Here is an 8274-nt window from a genome sequence, read left to right as displayed (position 1 = left end):
GTATTATTAACCAATTTCTTTAGTTAGTGTGTAAATAAGTTTGTTGTACAAAGGATTGTGCTCCAACGCTATCATAAACATGGCTTTGATTTCATTAAAGCAACCACAAAGCAATCTTCTCTATGAGTTGTTTTAATGTTGCCTTTATATTTTTCGATTGTGCTCTAACACTCTTTCATTAAATTAATCATCAACGTAAAACAATATTCTCTTGATTTTCTTATGTCTTTATATGCATTACAATGGCAAATGCAACGTCCTCCAAATGCAACGTCCTCCAAATGCAATGTTCTCCAAATGCAACATCCTCCAAATGCAAGACGTCCTCCAGCAATGTCTGAACTTTTACTTTTGAAAATCAATATCCCAGGGGGACACACACCAAAGGATAAAAAATACATGTTTAACAAAATTGTGGTTTCAGAAAACTTTTTAAGCATTCAAGGTGTTGGTCTGGTGGGAATATGTGATGTAATCTTGCTTGAGGAACAATAGAGGAACAATTGAGAACAAAAGAGGAAAGCCCCCCCACTTGTGCCATGTCATGACTTAGCTGGACCAGCTATTGAGATGTGCCTCTTTTTAAGTAAATCAGGTGTTACATGAGGTGAAAAGGAGACGAGTGCCATTTTAAGAAAATAAAAAGCTATGTATTGACATTTACATATCAAACTGTTTACACTAAACAGACCTACAATAAATATCTATGTTTGTTGCATGAAGAAATGAATAAATAGGTGTTGATCATGAAGCATGTAACTACTGAGGTAGAATATTGAAAGTGGAACATTCCATTTTATGTGTTTATCTTCAGATGTTTTTTTTTTTTACCTTACATCTCACAGGAAATAGATGCCTTGCTCTGAAGAGGCATTCAGTTAATCACAGTGCGTCCCCTCCACTTCTGTAAAACTATTTGGTCTGAGGGAATAAACGTTATTATAATAAAGAATTGAAGACCAAAAAATTCTATAAACCGATTAAACTTTATTAAAACTTGTAATGCAATCATTGTTTTAAATACAGTGTACCAACTTCTGAGGGAATAAACTCATGTTTATTTTAACAAAAAGAGTACACTATTATCATATGATTCATGTTTTAAGTACAGTAAATAATCATGTGTCCCTGCGTGGGATCGAACCATGGCAAATAAATTGGCAAATAAAGGTGTGGTCCAGGTATGAATCTCTGAGACATTCTTGTTCAGTCATATACAATACCAGGTGTTTCAAACTCCATTCTTTGAATGATGCTGTGTCTGCATGTATGTATTACAATTATACACTTCAATAGTGTTTACCACTCCTGCTCCTGGGACATCAATGATTAAACATTGTAACTATGCAGTAGACTAGAAACATGATTTAAGTAAAGGCTGAATTGTAATTCATATGTACAGAAATAAAACTGCAATATGTAACTCCCTTCATCTGCATTCATCTGAGGACACAGGATAATATTTCAATGAGATACTTAATTTCAAATAGTGGAGAATGTGAAACGCTTTATTGAAAGAAGTTCATTATCCAGGTGATATAAATACATAATACATGCATTATAATTATGATAATTGTAATATTATATTATAAATACAAGTTCAATCTGTACTTCAATGCATATATGGTGTGCATTATAAAACGAGGAAGAAAGACGAGGTGGGGAGAGAGGTGTAGAAGACACAAAGGGAAAGAGGTAAGAACAGAGGCAGACAGAATATGATTAATGAATTACAGTGCTACCCTAATATTCTCAGTTCATCACAATTACAGTGTCTTTAGCGGTGTCTCCTAACCAGCCATGGGCCCCCAGTTGGCTCAAAGGTTATCTTAAGAGTGGTTGAGGTGGCGATGACGGGACTGGCTTCCTCTCCCACATCAAAACATACCTACAGACGAGAGACAGAAGGATAGAGAGAGAGCATGATTAAGCCTTGTTTTTTATGCTAACACGGTCAGTCATCATAATCATCAGGACGTGAAATGCAAAACTGACCTTGGATCATTAACTCTGGGACTACTACATCTCCATCGGTGTTTCAATGTAAAGCATCTCTTTAATAATACTTCCTGTTGACCCGAAAAAGTGACCTCTCGCCTATGACCATGCTGTGCCCTCTGTGTCAGCCAGTTTGGGTTCACCAATGCAGCTGATATAACCTAGAGGATTTAGGGAGAAGGGGGAGAGGGATGAAGTGAAGGAGAGAGACCGTTATTGTGTGTGTGTGTGTGGTCTCACCTGGTGTCCACACAAAGTGGCTACAGAGTACTTTATGTTGAAAAACAGACACATAAGGACAAACAGTAGGAGATAATGTCATTATTAGACATAAATACCAATTGAAGCTTGATGATGACTTGATCATTTGAATCAGCTGTGTAGTGCCGAGGCAAAAACAAAAATATGCACAGGTGTTTGGAGCATTCCGAAATGCCACAGCTGGTGAGGTCAGGTTCGCCTCTGTACTTAAAGGGTGATTATTCCAACTCTGTGAAATGCTGCAGATCTGCCCGCAGACGAGGTAGGAACACATATCCCACACTGAAGAGGTGGATAGAATTCGACAGGTCAAGGTATCCTTCTTCCTCCAAACTGTGCATGTGAGACAGGTTCCATGTACAAGAAGACAGGCAGAGAGGAAGAGAGAAAAAGAACACAGAACAGTTTAATTACCTCTGGTTATGGACACTTTTGCCAGCAATAAAGCTTCCACGGCCTATTCCTCGGACAGTGAACATCTGGCAATATCTACATTTTCGACCCCTTGATCAGCTCGCACTCTGAAAGTAAAGAAAATAGCTTCTTTTTTGTAGATATGAAAACAATAACTGAGATATGACCGTTCAATCTAAAGCAGCAGATGTCATTTTCAGGATACGTCAACACAGCACAGAAAGCTTAACACCAGACTGGTATTGTCACGTCCTGACCAGTAATAGGGGTTATTTTGTTATTGTAGTTTGGTCAGGACGTGGCAGAGGGTATTTGTTTTATGTGGTTCGGGGTGGTTGTGTGTTTAGTGGTGTATTTGATTTATTATTCTGGGTTTTGGGCACTGGTCTATGTTAATATATTTCTATGTTTAGTCTAGTTCTTTATATTTCTATGTTTAGTTTATTGGGGATTGGACTCTCAATTGGAGGCAGGTGTTTTCTAGTTGCCTCTGATTGAGAGTCCTATATATAGGTATGTGTTTGTTTGAGTGTTTTGTGGGAGATTGTGCTAGGTATAGCTTTGTTGCCTTACCGGCCTGTTATCAGTCGTTGTGTTGTGTTTTGTTGTGTACGTGTTTGTTTTGGTTCGGTTCACCTTCTTGTCCGTTTAAATAAAAAGAAGATGAGTGCACATTTCCCCGCTGCGTCTTGGTCCACTTTAACCTACGACAACCGTGACAGGTATTGTGGTTGTTCATTAGGTGATGGGAAATATGCAATATGTATACAAAATAATATACTTACCTGTTCTATCATGAAAAAAAGCAAAAGTGAAATGTTTAACCTATTAACCTGCTTCATTATTTATGTATTACCAGTTGATGAAGAACAACTCCAATGTCATACATCATTGAAAATTTGTCTACGAACAAGTAAGAATAAAAAAGTTAAAATAGCTTCTTAGATTTGATGGAGACATTATACATCTTAGTACTTTATCAATTTATGATTTGTATCAATGTGGACAAGAGACAGGGGAGCAGGAGCAGAGTATTTTCGCTGAGCAATGCAATGAAGCTGGATCATTCTGGCAATGATACCTCCACCATCTACACGCTGCGAAGACTCCCTAACTCTTCGCCATTGTACACAATGGTCCATTGCTCTGAGACTTCCTTTGACCATTCTAAAGCCCGTATGGGGCATCCTTGCCTTAATGGCGCTGACTTTCTAGTCTAACTCTTCATCTGACATATCAGAATAGCATTCCCTGACAGACATATTTTGTTCTTTCATCCTTCCGTAAAAAAGCTAACCGTTACACTGTCATGAAATATGACTATATATTGACTATGAAACAAATAGGACATGGCCTGCTTATGAGTTGCCATTGAAGAAAGTTAGATTAATTCGACTGAAAATGGAGAGTACAGGCGTTCGTAGCTAAATGCTTTTGGTTAGCTTGAGAATAATAATTGCATGATTTATCGTTCTACGGTATGTATGTATGTAATATAATACAATGTTATAACACTGAATCGTAGGAGCTAACTACAAGCTATGTAAAAGTTGGACGGAAGAACGCCCAGTGCTGCTTACCTGAGATGCCATCATCACACAGTCCTTCTTCGTAGGTGTCCGCTGTGACTTCCTTTGTGTCGGAAAGAAAGGCTGAACAGTATTGGTTGTAGCCAAACTGACACTCAAAAAATGGCCCAATGAAATTGAAATCAGATATATTTTTTGTTCTCTAAACATTTTTTGGGAATAAAATGCATAACGTTTTGCACTCTATTACAAAATATTGGATTGCAAATGTTATTTTTTTACTTTGAAGCCTTGTTTTTGCTTTCAGAACAATTATTTTTGATTGAAAATAAAAAAAAGATTTGTTCTCTACAAAAAGATCCAACTGTTGCAAGTTGGGGGGGGCTAATAGTTGAACAATAGACTATTTAACCTTCACTAAAGAATTGTCTAATAGCCGAGCTAGGTGTGAAAACCCCCCGTCCTATCACAGACCAGATTTGCCCTAAAGACCAACGGGGGAGTTAGAGCACTGATTATGCTTTTGGGTCCCAATGCACTACTGTGTCTCTAACTGACAATGAACGGACAACATACACCAAATAATAAACTGACAATTGTGCATGTCTTCAAATGAAACAAGCAGGGAGCAGGTTTCGAACCCTTAACCTTCTTGCCCGCAGTCCAGCGCGCTATCGACTGTGCACCAAAAGCATGCTCAAGCCGCAAAGTCGATAGAGTGCGTCCTCACGATAGCTTGCTACTCAATGTAATAAAGTAATGACTTTTCAAATAAGTTACCTTACACGTTATGTTGGCTGACAATTTGTTAGCTACACTGTCCTTACGAACCACATAGCATATCATTACAGCAGTATGTACCGGTATGTTAGCTAGCTACCTAACATTAGTAGTTATACATCAAACTTGACAGTGTATTAACTATAGGCTATCTAACTACCCAATGTTTATTGACTTGATTATTCACGTCATTCTTAGCTTACCTAAATGGTATAGTCATCGTGCGTTCTCAATGGACATTCGGGTGCTTTTGTAAATTCACTCTGGCTATCTACACCGATATCAGAGCACTCTCGTCTAAGTACCAGAATAATGAATTTACGAGCGCTCAACACCTGCTGAATATGACCGGTGTCAGTAAACGTCAGCAAAAAAAGCATAATTAAATTGTTTCCAGCAGTTACAGTCACCAACCTGAGAGCGAAACAATCTGAATTTACAAACTGACAATGCTCTGAATTTATGAGCATCACGTTGTACAGTGCCATATTTTCCATTCCATCCTAACAGAAACCCAGAGCGTTTTTGGTTTTTCATGGAATAGGAACACCATAATATTAATCAAATTAATTAAGCAAGTACCAGTCAAAGGTTTGGACACACCTACTCATTCCAGGATTTTTCTATATTTTTACTATTTTATACATTGTAGAATAATAGTGAAGACTTCACAACTATGAAATAACACATATGGAATCAGTTAAGAACAAATTCTTATTTACAAAGACAGCCTACTCATTCCTCCCCGTCGGGGAATTCGAACCCCGGTCTCCCGGGTGCCCTCCCCGTCTCTGGTAATGCCAATTTGGAAGACTATCAAATGCTTCTCAGAGATGCCCTCTGGTGGTCAAACTAGCACTAACTTGCAGTAACAGAAAGAATGTCTGACAATTAAAAGGCGTGCCACAGAATGCTGCGGCAGCACGCAGGGTATGCCGCAGTATGACACAACTTTTGAAGGAGAAACCACTGTACGTAGTCTACAATCTTCTCCTTGGTCTTACTGACGTTAAGGTAGAGATTGTTGTCTTGGCACCACACTGCCAGGTGTCTTACCTCCTCCCTGTAGCCTGTCTCATCACTGTGGTGATCAGGCATACCACTGTTGTATCGTCAGCAAACTTGATGATGGAGTTGGAGTCGTGCGTGGCTAGGCAGTTGTGTATAAAATCAAAGTATATTGTTTGCATACAAAGTTTAGCACAAGTTATAGTGGGTGCAGTGAATTGCTTGTTACTAGCTCCTAACAATGCAGTAAAATGTCAAAGAGGTACACAAATAGTCAATTCGAAAAACTAATAAATAGAAAGAACAACAAAAAAATCATGAAATGTCAGAATGAATCCAATTAGCAACCCAAATAGCATTGTAACAGTAATCCTAAATGCAATCTATACGTATCTAAACTGGATTAATTTACACAAGATACACTAGGAATGATATGTACAGCAGTAGATATTAGAGTGAGCTATGTCAATAATTAATTATACAGTATAAATAAATATGTACTGTGTAAACAGTGTAAGTTGTAGTAGAAATATTTGAATGAGCTATGTAGAGACTACAGTATATACTGTAAATACACAGTACAGAACCCCACAGCAAAATTGATAGAATTGCAGGATATTAGCTTCAGGACCTGAGTCCAGAATATAAATAATATATATGTATGTGAATGGTGTGTATAGACAGTATTGGCAGTATGTGAATAGAAAATGTGTGTATAGCAGAAGTTATATAAGATGAGCCATGACCAGAATACAGAAAATACATATAAAGTGGGTAAAACAGTATGTACACATTATTAAAGTGACCAGACTTCTTCCACATCTTGTTATGTTACAGCCTTATTCTGAAATTGATTAAATAAAACATTTTTCTCAGCAATTTACACATAATAACCCATAATGACAAAGCACTTACCAATTTGTTTTTGAAAATGTATTAAGATAAAAAGCAGGAATACCTTGTTTACATAAGTAATCAAATTAAATGTTATTTGTCACATACACATGGATAGCAGATGTTAATGCGAGTGTAGCGAAATGCTTGTGCTTCTAGTTCCGACCATATGCAGTAATATCTAACAAGTAATCTAATAATTCAGACCCTTTGCTATGAAAACTAGAAATTGAGCTCAGGTGCATCCTGTTTCCATTGATCATTCTTGAGATGTTTCTACAACTTCATTGGTCCACCTGTGGAAAATGCACACGCATGTCTATATAAGGTCTCACAATAGACAGGGCATGTCAGAGCAAAAAACAAGCCATGAGGTCGAAGGAATTCTCCGTAGAACTCCAAGACAGGATTGTGTCGAGGCACAGATCTGGGGAAGGGTACCCAAAAATGTCTGTAGTATTGAAGATCCCCAAGAACACAGTGGCCTCCATCATTCTTAAATGGAAGAAGTTTGGAACCACCATCACTCTTCCCAGAGCTGGCCGCCAGACCAAACTGAGCAATCGTGAGAGAAGGGCCTTGGTCAGGGAGGTGACCAAGAACCCGATGGTCACTCTGACAGAGCTCTAGAGTTCCTCTGTGGAGATGGGAGAACCTTCCAGAAGGACAACCATTTATGCAGCACTCCACCAATCAGGCCTTTATGGTAGAGTGGCCCGACGGAATCCATTCCTCAGTAAAAGGCACATGACAGCCCTCTTGGAGTTTGCCAAAAGGCACCTAAAGACTCTAGACCATGATAAACAATATTCTCTGGTCTGATGAAACCAAGATTGAACTCTTTGGCCTGAATGCCAAGCATCATGTCTAGAAGAAACCTGGCACCACTTCAGAATAAGGCTGAAATGCAACAAAATGTGGAAAAAGTCAAGGGGTCTGAATACTTTCCGAAGGCACTGTATGTACATAAGGTAGCGATCTTTAAGGTGCAGGGTGGAGTACCGGGTGGTAGCCTGCTAAGTACTGTGCCTCTATACTATCAGAGGGATTGCTACAACATACCATTTTGCTCTGGCCATCATACAGTGCAGCTCTAAAACAATGTGACACAGTTTATGTATGTAACCATCTGCAGAGTCACGTCTTAAGGTAAATATTTCAGCTTTCTTTGTCATTCCCCAGTGTTATTATTAATTAATGCTCACCGTTCTGCAATTGTCATACAAGTCTCCCATGAAGTAATGGGAAGGCCCAGAGTTATTCCTTTATGGAATTTTTGCAACTGTAACGATTCCGTAACTACAGACGCTGGGAGACGGGAAGCAAGTACAGGGTGAGGATTTAATCATAAATAGACATGAAACTAAACAAGAACAGCGTCTGGACAAGA

At 38.6% G+C, this 8274-nt stretch overlaps 1 long non-coding RNA gene across 1 annotated transcript; it reads left to right on the top strand.

Moving 5' to 3' along the window:
- Window positions 1–2873: 2873 nt before the first annotated feature.
- On the top strand, window positions 2874–3463 carry LOC123726179 (uncharacterized). The gene is made up of 2 exons (XR_006758474.1): window positions 2874–2912; window positions 3396–3463. It is a non-coding gene; the product is annotated as an uncharacterized lncRNA (long non-coding RNA).
- The last annotated feature ends 4811 nt before the right edge of the window (window positions 3464–8274 follow it).

This window comes from Salmo salar, chromosome ssa13 (assembly GCF_905237065.1).
Source record: "Salmo salar chromosome ssa13, Ssal_v3.1, whole genome shotgun sequence".
NCBI classification, from domain to species: domain Eukaryota; kingdom Metazoa; phylum Chordata; class Actinopteri; order Salmoniformes; family Salmonidae; genus Salmo; species Salmo salar.
The sequence above is the reverse complement of the archived record's forward strand: the minus strand, read 5'-3'. Positions and strand labels throughout refer to the sequence as shown.